This window comes from Bos indicus x Bos taurus, chromosome 15 (assembly GCF_003369695.1).
Source record: "Bos indicus x Bos taurus breed Angus x Brahman F1 hybrid chromosome 15, Bos_hybrid_MaternalHap_v2.0, whole genome shotgun sequence".
Classification (NCBI taxonomy): domain Eukaryota; kingdom Metazoa; phylum Chordata; class Mammalia; order Artiodactyla; family Bovidae; genus Bos; species Bos indicus x Bos taurus.
The window spans coordinates 35,109,092-35,128,803 of record NC_040090.1 but is presented as its reverse complement, the minus strand read 5'-3'; the positions used below and the strand labels follow the sequence as shown (position 1 = coordinate 35,128,803).

The window sequence follows — 19,712 nt, the reverse complement described above, 5'->3', positions numbered from 1 at the left end:
AGGGGAGAAATTGTCAGTACATAAAGTATATTTAAGTAAGAGAGGGATTTATATCCATGTCATCCTCAGGCACTGTAGTTACTAAGACAATTTCAGTAAAATTATAGGAGTAGGAAGATGAGAATCCCCTAAATTTATCAAAGAGTTCAAACAAATAAACAATATTCAAAACCAAAATAATTGTGTATTAGTCCCTCAAACATTTGGGGCTTCCCTGGTAGCTCAGTTGGTAAAGAATCTGCCTGCAGTGTGGGAGACCTAGGTTTGATCCCTGGGTTAGAAAGATCCCTTAGAGGAGGGCATGGCAACCCACTCCAGTATTCTTTCCTGGAGAATCCCCACGGACAGAGGAGCCTGGCGGGCTAGAGTCCATGGGGTGGCAAAGAGTCAGACATGACTGAGTGACTAAGCACAGCACAGCACAGCCTTCAAACATTTAAAACCACTATGTGGACTTTTGTGCATATTAAAAGCACAGAAAGACTAAACACACACAGAGTGAAGTCATCTTCATCCATTCAGTCAAACAATTTAATTATCTGCTTAAAAATGATAATTCTAAGGACCAAAATAAATGACAATAATTTTATTTTTCACTCACTGAACAAAACCATTTATTTCTGTGGTCAAATTTCCCAGTGGTAATTGAAGATTTTTGGTTGAGCTGGTAAACAGAAGAGTTACATGTGTGTGCAAAGGTTCACACATAGAAATTTGTAATTTAAACCTAGGTAATTATTGTACACTGGCTTCATTTCCTAAATCACCTCCAGAGACCACTGCCTCCTTCTGGATACATGCCCTGAATTTCTCATTTTGTTTTTTCCCTTTAATCTTTTTCCTCCTTAACAAAAATGAAACTTTCCAAGTTCTGATTTGTTACAACTCCAATGAGTGCAATTTATAAAATCACACATTGCCTTTTATTATTTTCCCACTGCCTTGACAGTTTAATATAGTTCTGATTCTGATTCTATGCCCCTCTTCAGTATCTACTATACCTCAGGAGTGAAACTTCTCTCTATTCACTTTGGTTTCTTGAGTTGTTAATTTTCTCCCTAACTGTTAGGCTCCTTGACCTTTTTGTGTACTTGTTACCATAGAAGTGCACAGTGGTTTTGATACTTTTTGATATGACACATGTGGGTTACCTCTATTAACAATATTTATTTTGTGAAAAAGTAAAGGAGCAAGGCTGTATATTGTCACCCTGCTTAGTTAACTTCTATGCAGAGTACATCATGAGAAACGCTGGGCTGGAAGAAGCACAAGCTGGAATCAAGATTGCCAGAAGAAATATCAATAACCTCAGATATACAGATTGCACCACCCTTATGGCAGAGAGTGAAGAAGAACTAAAGAGCCTCTTGATGAAAATGAAAGAGGAGAGTGAAAAAGTTGGCTTAAAGCTTAACATTCAGAAAACTAAGATCATGGCATCTGGTCCCATCACGTCATGGGAAATAGATGGGGAAACAGTGGAAACAGTGTCAGACTTTATTTTGGGGGGCTCCAAAATCACTGCAGATGGTGACTGCAGCCATGAAATTAAAAGATGCTTACTCCTTGGAAGGGAAGTTAGGACCAACCTAGATAGCATATTGAAAAGCAGAGACATTACTTTGCCAACAAAGGTCCGTCTAGTCAGGGCTATGGTTTTTCAGTAGTCATGTATGGATGTGAGAGTTGGACTGTGAAGAAAGCTGAGCGCTGAAGAATTGGTGCTTTTGAACTGTGGTGTTGGAGAAGACTCTTGAGAGTCCCTTGGACTGCAAGGAGATCCAACCAGTCCATTCTGAAGGAGATCAGCCCTGGGATTTCTTTGGAAGGAATGATGCTAAAGCTGAAACTCCAATACTTTGGCCACCTCATGCGAAGAGTTGACTCATTGGAAAAGACTCTGATGCTGGGAGGGAATGAAGACAGGAGGAAAAGGGGACCACAGAGGATGAGATGGCTGGATGGCATCACCTACCTGATGGATGTGAGTCTGAGTCAACTCCGGGAGTTGGTGTTGGACAGGGAGGCCTGGCATGCTGCAATTCATGGGGTTGCAAAGAGTCGGACACGACTGTGCGACTGAACTGAATTGAACCTCAGTATAGAGTTGACAGGATATTGAGAGAATTCTCCCAACTTTTGTTTCACACAAAGGGTTATGAAATCTTAATTCCACTCAGAAATTCACGTGTAAGCTCAATGGACCAAACAGACACTCTGATCTAAGCCACTTATCTCCTCCCTCTAAGCCAGCTTCCTATTTCTAGTAGACAGGGAGTTGTTGTTTAATCTTAAGTTGTGTCTGACTCTTTGTGACTCCATGGACTGCAGCATGCCTGGCTCCTCTGAAGTCCCCTATCTCTCAGAGTTTGCTCAAATTCATGTCCATTGATTCAGTAATGTTATCTAATCATCTCACCGTCTGCCATCCCCTTCTCCTTTTACCTTCATTTCCCCCCATAATCAGGGTCTTTTTCAATGAGTCAGTTCTTTGCATCAGGTGGCCCAAGTATTGTAACTTCATGGATCACAGCGTTGTCCTGGTGATGGGGCTTGCATAACTCAATGAAGTTATGAGCCAGGCTGCACAGAGCCATCCAAGATGGACGGGTCCCAGTGAAGAGTTCTGACAACCCGTGGTCCACTGGAAAACAAAATAGCAACCCACTCTGGTATTCTTGCCTGGAAAACCAGACAGGGAACCCCACTCCCAAATTCTGGTATGTTTGCCTCAGCTTTCTGTTTAGCTCAAGCACTAACAACCCTGTAACTCTGCTTTGCCCAAACCCCAACCCGCTTTTCTCTAACCATAAGCAATGATATCCATGTATTGTTTATAGTAAATATTATCTGTATGATTTCCTTTTTATACAGAATATTAAGATTTTTTTTGATATCTCACTGGAATCACTTAAATGTCACACAAACGTGTATGCCTGAAGCCAGTATTTTACATGGAGAAAAATCAATGTATGAACATGCAGAAAGTAGTGCAAATGGAAATAACATTTGTTTTTTTAGACTCCAAGACCAGCATCACAGCAAAGAAGCTGTTTTGGCCTTGGGCATTTTGTGGGAAACCTTTATATTTCATCATACCACAATTCAGTATTTCAGATTTCAATGTTGCATCTTCATGTTGCTGCCAAATGTCTCTTTGGTTATAACCCCTTCAATGGGATAGAATATAACTATTATGTAAAAGTTCAATAGTCCCAAGGTATAGACATAAAATATCTATACCTCATCATAGAAAAAAAGGATTAATAATGGAAGAGATTTTTATTAGTCAGGCAGCCTATTAGTAAGCCCAGAATAAAAAAAAAAACAAAAAACTTAAGGAAGGAGACTTAAGTAAGAGAATTTTGTGAATTTAGGTAAGAATTGTAGGAATGGGGTGAGGCAGAAAAACTGTCACAAAACTGGGCATGCTCTAGATGAAGTTACACAGTACTCTTTGAGGACTCCAGGGAATGATGTAAAATACCAAACAATGTTTTTCAATATTTATGTTTTTGAGTCCAGACATTACTCCGCCTAGAGAAGAAAGAGGGCTTGTATAGCAGCTATGAAAGGCTGGTGGAAATGAAGAACTATGAAACAAGAAAGAAAAATATTTTTCTTTAATGAGCATCACACTACAGCAGAGATTATCACTCTGAAACCGTCCTGTGGCAGAGAAGACAGCCCACACCACACCCTAAGCTAACCATCCAAACATTCCTTCACCAGTTCTTACCAATATCAATGGCTTTTTAATTGCTTCTTTGGAAGAGATTTCTAAGTTTTTTTTTCCTTTTTTTTTTTTTGTAGATCCGCAACACTTCACAATTCATATATTTAAAAACAACTCGAAAAATACATATATATATACATATTAAAAATTTTCATGTTTGATACCCAAATGCATTAGCAGCAAACAACCATGCTAATATGAACTGTTGTGAATATACTTATGGACATTATTTGTTTCAATTGTGTGAATACTAACACATTTCACTTCAGTAATATAACTGTGTTAGAATACAGGATAATGCCCCAAGTGTTACAGGGCCTTTCTAAAGTATAAAAAATTCTGAGTTCTGAACGTTTTAGGTGAGCAATTATAGAAATGTGTAATCGTTCTTCCAGTTTTATGATGGTCAGTATATAAAGCAGCCTGCTATATGTGTTAATCTTTCATTCCTCCGAAGGTACTTTTCATATTCAAGTCAAAATTCAATTGCTCAATACCAAAATTGCCTGCTCAGTGTTGAAACACTTTCATCAGTGTACTCTATAGTAGTTGCTATTAGTAGATGACTTTGCATTTTGGTGTTATTTCAAGCAATGCATTTAATATATTTGGGATTTTCTTAAAAAATTATAAATGTCATATATATGTATATTTATATATAATTAAACTTTTGTGAATGTGTTGGGAAATACAGAAAAGTATTTAAAAGATAACAAAAATCATTCACAATTCTACCATTGAGAAATATTATATGATCTATGACCTAAACTCTTTTTAATAAGCCAATGTAGTACACACACAACATATATTTATGAACCAGGGTAGTAGTGTATATTTCAACATATATTTCTACTTGTAGATTTGCCTGATGTTACTCACTATTCTCCATTAAATCATATTTTATATTAGATTAACTTCCTTTAGGAAGCTTTCCTCTGATTCTTCACTAAAAAAGGCAAACTGCAATTCTTTTATTTGTGCTTTCTTACATTCATGCTTAAACTTACTGTACTTTACTCAGTGAATTTAACTATTTGTTTGTTCTCCCTACCACCAGACTATAAGCTTGAGAGTAGGCCTATGTTTTATTTTCATTTAATCCTAAACATCTAATTTAGTGTTTAGCAAATACCGCTTAGTTCTGACTGCTGTGTTGTATGGGTGAATAATATTTAATATTATTTGTATATCATGGTTTATATTATACTTCCTATTATTTAACATTTCAGTATTTTATAGTATTTTTATCATAGAAAATAATTCTCAAAATATATTCTTATAAATACATATTTGACCACACATAGAATGTGAATTGTTAAATTGAATGGGTTAGTTTGTAAGCTCTGGAAACACACTGCCTGGGGTAGCTTCAAGTTTCTAACACCATAGTTCTGTGTCCCTGGATAAGCTAACTGCTCAAAGCTTTAAATTCTTAATCCCCATAACAGGGGGGAACTCATAAAATCTACCATGCTCTTGCAAAAATTAATGGAGTTAATGCAGGTAAATATTTAATCCAAAGTCTGGTACCTGGTAAATGGTGAACGTTGCATATATCATATTATTATCTTCTAAATTGTAATGATTTAAAAGCCATTCAAATATCTAATTGCTTTTGACTTCTCCTTTCAGCTTTTACATTTTTCTTATTTCTTTAGAAAATTGTTCCCATCCAGAGGTTAATTTATTTACTTATATTAAAGTAGATTTAAAAGTTAGCTTTGAACATACTTATTCATTTATCTTATTTTTGTGTGTGATTAAAGATCACCAACACATGTGTAGTTTAAATAGGTGCTGACTTTTTCTACCATAATTATTTGAATAGTCAACCTATTTCAATATTGTTTTGATATTTCTTAATTATATATTGTTTTCATATCAGGTATGGTGTATTGAAGTGTGTTTTTTATATTTCCTTGTTTTTCCCATTGATTCATTGACCAAACTACACAGAATTTATAGCTGAGTAATAGTTGTTCTTACTATAAAGAGCCTTGTTACAATTTTTATTTATTATTATCATATTCTTCAGTTTAATCTTATACATCTATTTTTGGAATTATTGGGTGAATTTCTTTTTTTTTTACCATTAAAAAATTTTTATTGGGGTATAGTTGATTTACAATGTGTTAGTTTCAAGTATACAGTAAACTGAATCAGTTATACATACACTTTGGGATCCTCTTCCTCTTATAGACTATTACAGAGCACTCAATTTCCTGTGCTATACAGGTCTTTATTAGTTATCTATTTTATACTTAGTGGTGTGTATGTATCAATTCCAATCTTCCAATTTATCCCGCCCCAAATCTTTACCACTTCTAGGCATACAGTTCAGTGGTAATAACTATGTTCATAACACTGAGCAATTATCACCACCATCCATCCCCATGAGCTCTTTCACCTTGTAAAAGTGAAACAATACCCATTAAATACTTCTTCACTTCCTCATTCCCAGCTCCTGACAACCACCAGGATTATTCTTCTTCTAAGAATATACCCAGACAACCTATGTTTTCACCAATTCATCAAAAAGAAAACTCGATGATTGTGTTAATAGTATAATTAAAACCTCAAATATTAAAAATATTATGGTACTCCATCTAGAAATCCTCAACACTGGTGTCAATATATGACAAACCTAATTTTAGTTTTTTGTAATGTAGCTGGAAAGAGGTACATACAGCTAGATGTCAACTGATGCTCATTCACTTTCACATCCCTAAATCTTTCTGTACCCTCTTGTTTTTACTCAGACCCACCTATTTTTATTTGCTTTAAAACATTTTATTGCAATCTTTCTAATAAAGATCACCTAATTGATTTTGGTTCCCAAACTTCTAATCAGCGCATCCCCTCTCCACCGGAGTTTGACAGCTGCTCACACAGGTTCATGCAGGAAACATGTGAAGTTCCAAGGATCTGACCAACACCAGGTAGGACATCCTCTGCATCAGCAAAATCCTAAAACACAGTACCCAGGTAGAAGGCATGTTGCTCTCCACTTCTTGTCCCAGCCTGTTGCTGAAGTGGCAGGAACCATCACCTGGACATCCCAGCCACCCCAAAAGTGCTTCTCCAAGAGAATTCTAAACCTTAGGCCTTCAGTCACCAGGCTAGCCTGGAATCTCTGTGAAGGAGTACTGCCCTGGCCGGGCTTCCCAAGCTCTCAGGCCTTCTTTTAAGAATAACACACCGGTGGACGCTTTAACTCCCTCGTGGTGCCTCGGACCTTCCTTCGAGAATCAGGAGCCTGCACGCCGGTAGCTGTGCAAAGACGGCGCAGGCTGTAGCCTCCCCCTGGCTTGGCGAAGGTTCCGCAGCAGACGACTGGGGAACTGCCGGAGAACCATTTTTACTCTGCGCGTGTTCAGCGAACAAAGAGCGGGTGAATTTCTAAATATGCTACTGGGAGCTTGATTGAAAATGCGTTAAACCTGTATGGTAATTGAGGAAAAGTGACAAACTGAAACGTATTTACTCTTCTGATCAAGAAACGTTTACTGACATCTTATGACTTGAGTTATTGTAAGGATTTGAATTTCTGAGTTGAGGGTAAACATTAAAAAGAGAATAAGTATTCTTTCTCATGTTTTTCACGACAATGTATTTGCTCTTTCTTGTGGTTAAACAAAACATTAACTGTTTTTTAGGACAGCTTCATTAACCTAAAATGTATAGTTACTCCTTAATGATTTTGGCAGTAGGTTTTCTATCATTCCGGATATTCTGTATGCCTGAAATTTATTACCATATTCTGAATTGTTAAGAGTTTTTACTGCTGTTGTTCAGCAATAAAATGTGTTGAGAGTTGAGAAATGTGTCAGACTACTATTCAGATGTCATTTCCATACAAGTGCTGGAGATATGCCAATCAGGGTGATGTGTGCAGTTATTTTAAAGAAATGAATTACGAAAGAGGCAGACATGTGAACTAATAAACATAACATAATTGGAAACTGTTAGGGTCCTCAGAGAATTAATAGTACAAACTGGGAGGATGTACAAAAGGTTGTCCTTCATTTTCCTAAAGAAGCTATAGACATTGAGACATCAGTTGTTTAACAAGAACTCAGTGAAATTCACCTGGGGACATCAAATCTATAGTAATATTTAGCCATCTGAGAACAACTTCTTCAAATGCTTTTTGGGAACATCAATACTATTAATTATTTGTGATTTTGACTCACGAAGTAAAACATTGAAATTTATTAACAGTAATTTTCTCTCACTGCACAGTACAAATTGTTGGTTGCTGCTAGGGTGCTTCAGTCGTGTCTGAATCTGTGAGACCTCATAGACTGCAGCCCAACAGGCTCTGCCCTCCCTGGGATTCTCCAGGCAAGAACACTGGAGTGGGTTGCCATTTCCTTCTCCAATGCATGAAAAATGAAAAGTGAAAGTGAAGTCTCTCAGTCATGTCCGACTCTATGCGACCCTATAGACTGCAGCCTACCAGGCTCCTCTGTCCATGGGATTTTTCCAGGCAAGAGTACTGGAGTGGGTTGCCATTGCCTTCTCTGAATTGTTGGTTAGCTTTATTCTAAATTTTATGCTTTCTATTTTTGTCCCCAACTAAATACTCGTGAGTAAAACATGAACAAAAACCAAATGACATAATTTATAGGAATTTATAAATTTATAAATTTAATTTACCTTTTTAAAAGTGCAACTATATATGCATGAATATTATTTTATATTCCTTAATATATGTCTAATATGTCATTTTTTCTATTAGCTCAAAATTATTTCTAGCATTCTTAGTGTAATTGAACATGCCAAATACCAAATACCAAAATACCAAGTATCTAAAAGCATTGAAATCATTATTTTAGAACATATATTTTAAGGCATCTAAGAATTATCAGTGCTTTAAAAATTACCATGCTACTATTAATAGCTTTCCTATTTCTTACTAATAGCAGAACTGCCCCTCTGTTCTTTTAGTAAATATGGCTTTTTGGAACCCTGTTGTAAGTTAGAGGAAAAGAAAAACAAACCTACTCTATCTTAAAGAATATTATGAGTTTATTGTCAGTTCAAGGCTGCATGCATGCTCAACTGTGTCTGACTCTCTGTGACCCCATAGATTATAGTATACCAGGTTCCTCTGTCAGTGGGATTTTCCAGGCAAGAATACTGGGGTGAGTTGACAGTTCCTCCTCCAGGGGATCTTCCTGATCCAGGAATCAAACCCATGTCTCCTGCGTCACCTGCATTGGCAGGCAGATTCTTTACTGCTGAGACACTTTGTCTCTATTTGATGGTTAAGAATAGAGCAAAGACAACATCACTGATTATTAGAGAAATGTATATCAAAACTAAACTACAATGAGGTATCACCTCACACTGGTCAGAATAGCCATCATCAAAAAATCTACAGATAACAAAAGGGTATAGAGAAAATGGAATCCTCTTATACTGTTAGTGGGAATGTAAATTGGTGCAGTCACTATGAAGACAGTATGGAAGTTTCTTAAAAAACTAAAATATAGTTACCATGCTTGCATGCCTGCTATGTTGCTTCAGTCATGTCTGACTCTGTGAGACCCTATGTAATGTAGCCCAGCAGGCTCCTATGTCCATGGGATTCTCCAGGCAAGAATACTGGAGTGGATTGCCATGTCCTCCTCCAGGAGATCTTCCCAACCCAGGAATTGATAGTTACCATATGTTCCAGCAATCCCACTCCTCGGCATATATCCAGAGAAAACACCAACTCAAAGAGATTCATGCACCCCAATGTTCATAACAGCACTATTTACAATAGCCAAGACATGGGAGCAACCTAAATGTCCATAGAGAGATGAATGCATAAAGAAGATATGGTATATTTATACAGTTAGATATTACTCAGCCGTTAGAAAGATGAAATAATGCAGTTTGCAGCAACATGGATGGACCTGGAGATTATCATACTAAGTGAAGTAAGCCAGATAGAGAAAGACAAGTATCATGTGATACCACTTACATGTGTGATCTATGAAAAGATACAAATGAACTTATTTACAAAACAAAAACAGACTCACAGACTTAGAAGACAGAGTTAGGTTATCAAAGGGGAAAGGTGGTGAGGATAAATAAATTAGAAATTTGAGATTAAAATACACACTACTGTATATAAGAGAGATAATTAATAAAGACCTACTATATAACATGAAAAACACTACTCAATATTCTATATTAACATAAATTGGAAAAGTATCTGAAAAAGAATATGTAACTGAATCACTTGGCTGTATACCTGAAGCTAACACCACATTGTGAATCAACTATGAAAAGTGAAAGTTACCCAGTCATATCCGACACTTTGCGACCCCATGGACTATAGTCCATGGAATTCTCCAGGCCAGAATACTGGAGTGGGTAGCCTTTCCCTTCTCCAGAGGATTTTCCCAACCCAGGGATCAAACCCAGGTCTCCCACATTGCAGGCAGATTCTTTACCAGCTGAGCCACAAGGGAAGTCCGAATCAACTATAACCCAATGTAAAATTTAAAAAAAAAATAAAAAAAAAACAAGAGCAAAGGGAGCAAATATACAAGCAACTCATATTTGAAAACAGACTTTTTTAATTTAAATGGGAAATCAAGAATTTAAATTGGGTCCCCACAGTAAATACATGTCTGAAGGCTGCAGGAAAGAAAATCAGCAACTGGTTTGGAGTAATGTTTTTAGACTCCAGCTTCTCTGATATTCATTCTCTATAAGGGAAAACAATCTCTACTTCCATTTTTACATCCTTGTGTTGTAAACACTGTAACTAAAATTCCACATCCATGTATTGGTTCATGATTTTAATTATATTACAAAATTATCCCATACATACCTATAAATGCCCATGTAAGTCCTAAGCTCACAGACCTCAATGCCCAGACCACATGCTGTTGTACTGATTACAATCATGATTAGGAAAGATAAGAATGACCCATCCATAATACTTTGCTTAGAAAGGTATTGTTTTATTCCCTGAACCTGGCTGACCCTGCCTCACTTTTCCGCATACCTTTATTTTAGACCAAATTTCCCCAGAACCTTCTCACGAATTTGTGTGTCTTCACACAGTAGACAATGGGATTCATCAGAGGTGGCACTAGCAAGAAAATGTCAGCAATGAGGATCACGGCCACTGGGCACTTGAGCTTGCCAAAGTGGTGCATGGAAGCTGAAGCGATGATGGGCATGTAGAAGATGAGCACAGCACAGATGTGGGAGACACAGGTGTTGAGGGCCTTGAGCTGCTCCTTGTGGGATCCAGTTCCCATCACAGTCTTCAGGATGAATACATAGAACACAGCAATGAACATGCTGTCTGTCATCATACAGAGAGCAACAAAGAAGCCATAGAAAAAGTTAACTGTCGTCAGAGCAGGCAAGCTTCATGACATCTTGATGGAGACAGTAAGAGTGAGAAAGTAGGCTCTTCCTACAATAGGTCAATCTTTTAAGAGTGAAAGGAAATGGAAGCACTAAGAGCATGCTTTTAATGAGGAACACCAGACCCATTTTGGCCACTCTGGCATTGGGGAGGATGGAGCTGTATCTCAGGGGGTTGTGGATGGCCAAAAAGCAAACAAAAGTCATGACCAGGAGCACTGAGGGACTCCAGATTTGTGAATCCATGGATAAAGAATTCTTGAGCAAAGCAGGCGCTTGGGGAAATTCCTGTAGCATTGAGAGCAAAGATCAGCAGCATAGTGGGGAGGGATGAGAGGGACAGTCTCAGGTCAGAGACAGCCAACTTGGAAAGGAAGTAGTACACGGGTGCATGGAGTGAGGGCTCTGTCCTGATCGCAAAGAGGATGGTGCAATTGCCAAGAATGGCCACCAGGTACATGAGGCAGATGGGGACAGAGATCCATATGTAAACATGCTCCAGTCCTGGGATTCCAATCAGGAAGAAGGTGGTGATCTCCACCTTAGAGGAATTGAGAGTGTGCATGATAAATTGATTGGGAAGTACTTATTCCCAGATCTGAAACGGCACTTTCAGCATAGGTCTGTTATGCACTTCTTCCTTCTTTCAGCACTTTTGTCTGAGACATAAACAGAGAAAACACAGTTTTGAAAGACTTCTCATAAAAGAATAAAGGAATAAAAGAACGAAGAATAAAGAAGTTTTGAAAGACTTCTCATAATAGAATAAAAGAATGAGGTATTTCTTACAAACAGACTATTGATAATATAGTCAGATAATGTTAACTGACAAGGAGAACCATGGATGTCACACTTCCCCATCAGGTCCTGAGGAAAAAAGTACCCACATAAAGATATGTCCTGCAAATAAATTCCCCTTTTACTATTAGGTTTTGCCCCTCCCCACCTATAATCTAATTAAACAATTTATACAGTCAGGCTGAACTATAGGGTAGCTCTTTCTGCTTGATCCAAAATGAAGGTAGAATTAAGAAAAAAAAAAAATGGCAAGAAATAGATTTTAGTAAAGCAGTTAGGAAGTGGTTTCTCCAATTTCTAGAGATGTTTGCTCCAAACACTTTTCAGGCCAGGCTTCTAAAGCTGATTTCACTTGCAAACTCTCTGTAGAGCTTGCTACCACTATTGGTAACACCATCCACCAAGTAGAAACAGCTGTGACATCGTAAAGGTATAAAATCAACACTTGCTCAGTCAGATCAAGAGATGAAAATGAGAGACAGCTCTTAACAAGCTGAAAGAGGGAAAAAAAGGAATAAATATGTTAGAGAGATTAAAAAGATAAAACATCAGAAAATATTACTCTGTGCTAGACATTCTTTAGACAATTTTTACACATAGTTTCACTTTCAAAATATTTGTTCCATTCTTATGTGAACTTAAAAATAAATGTTTATCTGTGAAATTTCATACACTTACTGATGAACAGGAGATAGTAAAATAGCAGAATTACTTTGAGGATGAGAGATAGTGGGCAAAGTCCTGATTAGTCTGAAACATAATAAATCTCCTAATAACAATCAGTTCAGTTCAGTTCAGTCTCTCAGTTATGTCCGACTCTTTGCAACCCCATGAATCACAGCACGCCAGGCCTCCCTGTCAGTGATGCCATCCAGTCATCTTATCCTCTGTCATCCCCTTTTCCTCCTGCCCCCAATCCCTCCCAGCATCAGGGCCTTTTCCAATGAGTCAACTCTTTGCATGAGGTGGCAAATTATTGGAGTTTCAGCCTCAGCATCAGTCCTTCCAATGAACACCTAGGACTGGTCGCCTTTAGGATGGACTAGTTGTATCTCCTTGCAGTCCAAGAGACTCGCAAGAGTCTTCTCCAACACCACAGTTCAAAAGCATCAATTCTTTGGCACTCAGCTTTCTTCACAGTCCAACTCTCACATCCATACATGACCACTGGAAAAACAATAGCCTTGACTACATGGACCTTTGTTGGCAAAGTAATGTCTCTGCTTTTGAATATGCTATCTAGGTCGGTCATAACTTTCCTTCCAAGGAGTAAGCGTCTTTTAATTTCATGGCTGCAGTCACCATCTGCAGTGATTTTGGAGCCCTCCAAAAATAAAGTCTGCCACTGTTTCCACTGTTTCCCCATCTATTTCCCATGATGTGATGGGACCAGATGCCATGATCTTCGTTTTCTGAATGTTAAGCTTTAAGCCAACTTTTTCACTCTCCTCTTTCACTTTCATCAATAGGCTTTTTAGTTCCTCTTCACTTTCTGACATAAGGATGGTATCATCTACATATCTGAGGTTATTGGTATTTCTTCTGGCAATCTTGTTTTCAGCTTGTGCTTCTTCCAGCCCAGCATTTCTCATGATGTACACTGCATATAAGTTAACTAAGCCAGGTGACAATATACAGCCTTGACATATTCATTTTCCTATTTGGAACCAGTCTGTTGTTCCATGTCCAGTACTAACTGTTGCTTCCTGACCTGCATACAGGTTTCTCATGAGACAGGTCAGGTGGTCTTGTATTCCCATCTCTTGCAGAATTTTCCACAGTTTATTGTGATCCACACAGTCAAAGGCTTTGGCATATTCAATAAAGCAGAAATAGATGCTTTTCTGGCATTCTCTTGCTTTTTTGATCATCCAGCGGATGTTGGCAATTTGATCTCTAGTTCTTCTGCCTTTTCTAAAACCAGTTTGAACATCTGGAAGTTCACGGTTCACATATTGCTGGAGCCTGGCTTGGAGAATTTTGAGCATTACTTTACTAGTGTGTGAGATGAGTGCAATTGTGCGGTAGTTTGAGCACTCTTTGGCATTGCCTTTCTTTGGGATTGGAATGAAAGTGGAACTTTTCCAGTCCTGTGGCCACTGCTGAGTCTTCTAAATTTGGTGGTATATTGTGTGCAGCACTTTCACAGCATCATCTTTCAGGATTTGAAGTAGTTCCACTGGAATTCCATCACCTCCACTAGCTTTGTTCATAGTGATGCTTTCTAAGGCCCACTTGACTTAACATTACAGGATTTTTGGCTCTAGGTGAGTGATCACACCATTGTGGTTGTCTGAGTCATGAAGATCTTTTTGGTATAGTTCTGTGTATTTTTGCCACCTCTTCTTAATATCTTCTGCTTCTGTTAGGTCCGTACCACAGGTCACCATCAATGAACATGTCCTAGCTTTTTCCCAGTATTAGTATATTAACTACTGCCTAAAGCTTTTTGCTTCATATAGTTAAATACTCAGTTTTCCTTCCTTGAATCAAACTGATAAATTTTTCTAAAAATTTCTATTGCTTTTCTCTGTAGGTACAGAATATAGTCCCGTTTACACAAAATAGGTTCTTTACGAAAGTGAAAATTGAAAGTGAAAGTTGCTCAGTCCTGTCTGACTGTCTGTGACCCCATGTACTATACAGTCCATGGAATTCTCCAGGCCAGAAGACTAGAGTAGGTAGCTGTTCTCTTCTCCAGGGGATCTTCCCAACCGAGGGGTCAAACCCAGGTCTCCTGCATTGCAGGTGGATTCTTTACCTGCTGAGCCACAAGGGAAGCCCAACTATGCTGCTGCTGCTGCTGCTTCTAAGTCACTTTAGTCGTGTCCAACTCTGTGCGACCCCATAGACAGAAGCCCACCAGGCTCCCCCATCCCTGGGATTCTCCATGCAAGAACACTGGAGTGGGTTGCCATTTCCTTCTCCAATGAATGAAACTGAAAAGTGAAAGGGAAGTCGCTCAGTCGTGTCCGACTCTTAATGACCCCATGGACTACAGCTTACTAGGCTCCGCCATCCATGGGATTTTTCTAGGCAAGAGTACTGGAGTGGGGTGCCATTGCCTTCTCTGTCAGCTATGCTAGATATGGCTAAAATTATCTTATGTCAATAGATTGTGGTCATTTGCTTTCTGGCTCTTTTATCACTATTGCTTGAAGACTGCATTATTTTTAGAGATAGTCACTATTAGATTTAATTTAAATGTATAGAATAAGCACACATAGATTTAATTATTTTATTATGTATTTATTCTTATTTTAAATTTTATACAATAATATGCATGCCTATGTGCATGCTCAGTCATGTCCAGCTCTTTAAGATCCCATGGACTTTAGCCTGCTAGGTTCCTCTATCCATTCAATTTTCATGGCAAGAATACTGGAGTGGGTTGCTATTTCCTTCTCCAGGGAATCTTCCTGACTCTGGATTGAACTCATGTCTCCTGTGACTCCTGCATAGAAGGTGGATACTTTACCACTGAGCCACTGGGAAGTCCCTATATAGTAATATGACACCCTGCTAAATAGTTTATATATTTTTCCTCATTTATGTTATATACGATTATTTTATTCACCTTATAATTAATAAAACAGGTCTTCAGATCAGATCAGTCGCTCTGTCGTGTCCGACTCTTTGTGACCCCATGAATCGCAGCACGCCAGGCCTCCCTGTCCATCACCAACTCCCGGAGTTCACTGAGACTCACGTCCATTGAGTCAGTGATGCCATCTAGCCATCTCATCCTCTGCCGTCCCCTTCTCCCCTTGCCCCCAATCCCTCCCAGCATCAGAGTCTTTTCCAATGAGTTGACTCTTTGCATTAGGTGGCCAAAGTACTGGAGTTTCAGCTTTAGCATCATTCCTTCCAAAGAAATCCCAGGGCTGATCTCCTTCAGAATGGACTGGTTGGATCTCCTTGCAGTCCAAGGGACTTTCAAGAGTCTTCTCCAACACCACAGTTCAAAAGCATCAAAACAGGTCTTAGAGAGGTACAATAATTTGTCTAAGGCCATGAATCTACCTATGAGACATAGATAAAATGAATCATGTGGTTTTTGAGACATACAGGCTTCCCCAGTGACTCAGACAGTAAAGAGTCTGTCTGCAATGTAGCAGACCTGGGTTCGACCCCTGGGTAGGAAAGATCATCTGGAGGAGGAAATGGCTACCCATTTCAGTATTCTTGCCTGGAAAATTCCAAGGACAGAGGAGCCTGGTAGGTTACAGTTCATGGAGCTGCAAAGAGTTGGACATGATTGAGAGACTACATTTTCTCTTTCACCCTTGTCACACATATCATCCAGACAGGGCATTTCTAAGACATCTCTGGACACATACCCTTATCAACACATACAGTCCATTTCTCCTTGGTTGTTCTATAAGATTTTCTATCTCCATGGGCATCTGCTGATTTGCTTTTAACATCTAGCATATCTATTGAGAATACAAATAGAAAATGGAATGAAAATTATGTCAAATATCCTGAATGAATAGAATTATATCTTACCTTCTTTGAGATTATTTTTTACCAATATGATATTAGAATCTGGGAAGCATCCTTAGACTCCCCTTTTTTGCTTTGTAAGCCCTGTCTTATAAAGCCTAGAGGACCCTTGGAGTTGACTACAAGCAAGCTCTGCCTGATGAATAACACCATACTTCATGGGAAATCTTAGGGGTTGGCTCAAGGGAGATGAATCTAACACCTTATAACACAGGCTCAGACTAAGGAAATTAAGTATGATTAGATCTTGGAGACCATATTAAAACCCAATAGCCATTCATCAACTCTTGCTCTTGACTCATCTGCCAAGATGTTTCAGGATAAATTAACTAGGTATTTAGAATATCAAGTTCTGAAAAAGATCATACTATCAATTTCATATATTAATTTTCTTCTAACATGAAAATATACTTCTCTATTAATATGTTTACTGCTCATTTGTAATTCCTCTTTTGAAGCATCTATTGAATCCTTTTGTCCATTTTCTATTGGATTACCTGTCTTTCTCTAATTGATTTGCCAAAGTATTTAAATAAATATAAGCTAAGCCCTTTGTTGGTGATGTATAGCATATATCTTCTCCCACTTTACTGCTTGCCTCTTTAGTTTCTTACTCAATCCTATTTATTCAGTTGGTGGAGTTAGTCATGTTATGCTGTGTAGATTTATAGTATACTTACTTGTAGGCAGATACAGGGAATACTCTTTGGAACAAATATGAGTAAAATATAGGTCAGCAATCAAATGTAGCCAGCCTGTCTTTGCTGTATAAATCATATCTACTTTCTCAAATATCATAATCTTATGACATAATTAGAAATGTGGAAATTAGAGAGAAATGAATTCTCAGTGGCTTTACACTTCTTGCAAGCCTTCAAACCCCACTAATACACAATCACACTAAATTCTCACACTTTTGTCAATAAAGAAGTGCTTTACTAAAGTGCCTCTTAAACTTTAATGTGAAGATCAATCACCTGAAGGTTTTGTTAAAATGAATATTTTGATTCAATATATTTTGAGTGGATCATAAGTTCCTGTACATTTAATAAACTCCTAGGTGATGCTTTCATTGGTGGTCCAAGGACCACACTTTGAGAAATGCAACTTTATTCTCCTAACACATGATTTTGGTAGATGGAAGAAACTCTGTCCATCATGTTGGATTTGCTTCTGAGTGATTAACTTTGTCTAAAGATAATAATCAAGTAAATGTGATTGATGAAAATTGTCTATCTTCAATTAGGTTGACTAGCATTTCTATTGTATCAAAATCAATAGGCCAGTCTTACATTTTAAAATGTATTATTATTTTCCTCTTGAATTATGCTACATTTATTCATTCTTCTATTTATCTATCCTTTTTTTTTTTTTTAAATCCTGGATTATTTTCAGGAATTCTTGTATGTCTGTTCTACCTTCCATTTTGATTATTTTCTCATTAATCTTAGTGTTCTAAGACCTGAATCCAAATTGAATATAGATGATGATATGGGATATCTTGTCCTGTTAGTCAGTTTTGAAGGGATGCTTAAATATTTTGTCATTGATTTTTAGTTTTACTATTTATTTTGAGAGAGTGGTTCATTTTAACAGTGAATCAGCTATCTTCTACTCCTTACCTTTTAAGAATCTTCTAAAATCATGCTATTGCATTTTATTGATTTTTAAAAACTTTTTTGCAACAATATCTTTTTAGTTTATTCGTATTGTAAAATATTTACATGTATATTTTTTTAAATTCTGATAATGATCTAAGAAAATTGAAAGGAGAAAGAATTCAGGCCTGTATGTTTCAGAAGCTCTCACACTGGGAAAGCTCATGCACAGACACATAGAAGCACATATACAGATACATTACACGTGTTTGATATATGGTATGTGTAGGATTTCAAATTACTAAGAAATAATAATGCATTCAATTATTATGTTTTGATTGTCTCAGCCTACCTATATCCAACGTTTGTGGCTGGACTGGCTCTTGTGGTTCTTATTATGATTGCAAGATGTCCTCAGCAATAGGAAACTTTGGAAAAAAATAAAAGTTTTAATATTTACAAGCCCTAGGAATTGTATAGTATACCTGGGGCCACACAGTGAGGGCACTGGGGAGGGGGGAGGAGAGAGAGACACAGATCTGGAGTTCTGCTTTTATTGGGATTGGGGATTGGACAACAAGTTTGCAGACTCACTTTTTAATGGTGAATTTAAACAGAGAGAGCAGAAATTAAATTGCTGGAAAAGAAAAAAACAAAAAAAGGACTCAAAATGGACAGTTATGGAAATCAACCAAGATCTCTAAAACAGAGGAGCCAGATGGGGGTAGGGAGATGGTAGGGGTTTGGCTTGGCTCTTTTTCTAGTTATGTGGCAAATGTGCCCTTCAAAGAAAGGGCATCCTTCTTTGAAAATGTCTCTTGGCAATCAAAGGTCAAAGTCAGGCACTGGCATTACATAAAGAAAACGAACTGTCAGAGCTTACTCTACAGTTAAATTAACTGGGTTGATTGTACTCAGTTAAATGTGTTACACAAGACCTTCTCATGGGGTCAATCATTTTTTCATAAACATGTAGTAAAGTGGCTAAAGCAGGCATTTAACAAAGAGCATCTAAAGAAACTAATGTCACAAAATTAAATATGTGGCATTAAATAGTCATGCTTTAAATGGGCACCCACCCTGCTTATTTAACTTATATGCAGAGTACATCATGAGAAATGCTGGCCTGGAAGAAGCACAAGCTGGAATCAAGATTGCTGGGAGAAGTATCAATAACTTCAGATGTGCAGATGACACCACCCTTATGGCAGAAAGTGAAGAGGAACTAAAAAGCCTTTGATGAAAGTGAAAGAGGAGAGTGAAAAAGTTGGCTTAAAGCTCAACATTCAGAAAACGAAGATCATGGCATCTGGTCCCATCACTTCATGGGAAATAGATGGGGAAACAGTGGAAACAGTGTCAGACTTTATTTTTGGGGGCTCAAAAATCACAGCAGATGGTTACAGCAGCCATGAAATTAAAAGATGCTTACTCCTTGGAAGAAAAGTTAAGACCAACCTAGATAGCATATTGAAAAGCAGAGACATTACTTTGCCAACAAAGGTCTGTCTAGTCAAGGCTATGGTTTTTCCAGTGGTCGTGTATGGATGTGAGAGTTGGATGCCGAAGAATTGGTGCTTTTGAACTGTGGTGTTGGAGAAGACTCTTGAGAGTCCCTTGGACTGCAAGAAGATCCAACCAGTCCATTCTAAAGGAGATCAGCTCTGGGTGTTCTTTGGAAGGAATGATGCTAA

General features: G+C 37.9%; 1 pseudogene; it reads right to left on the bottom strand.

The window, feature by feature from the left end:
* Positions 1–10,747: 10,747 nt before the first annotated feature.
* LOC113904954 lies at positions 10,748–11,681 on the bottom strand (annotated as a pseudogene).
* Positions 11,682–19,712: the final 8,031 nt, after the last annotated feature.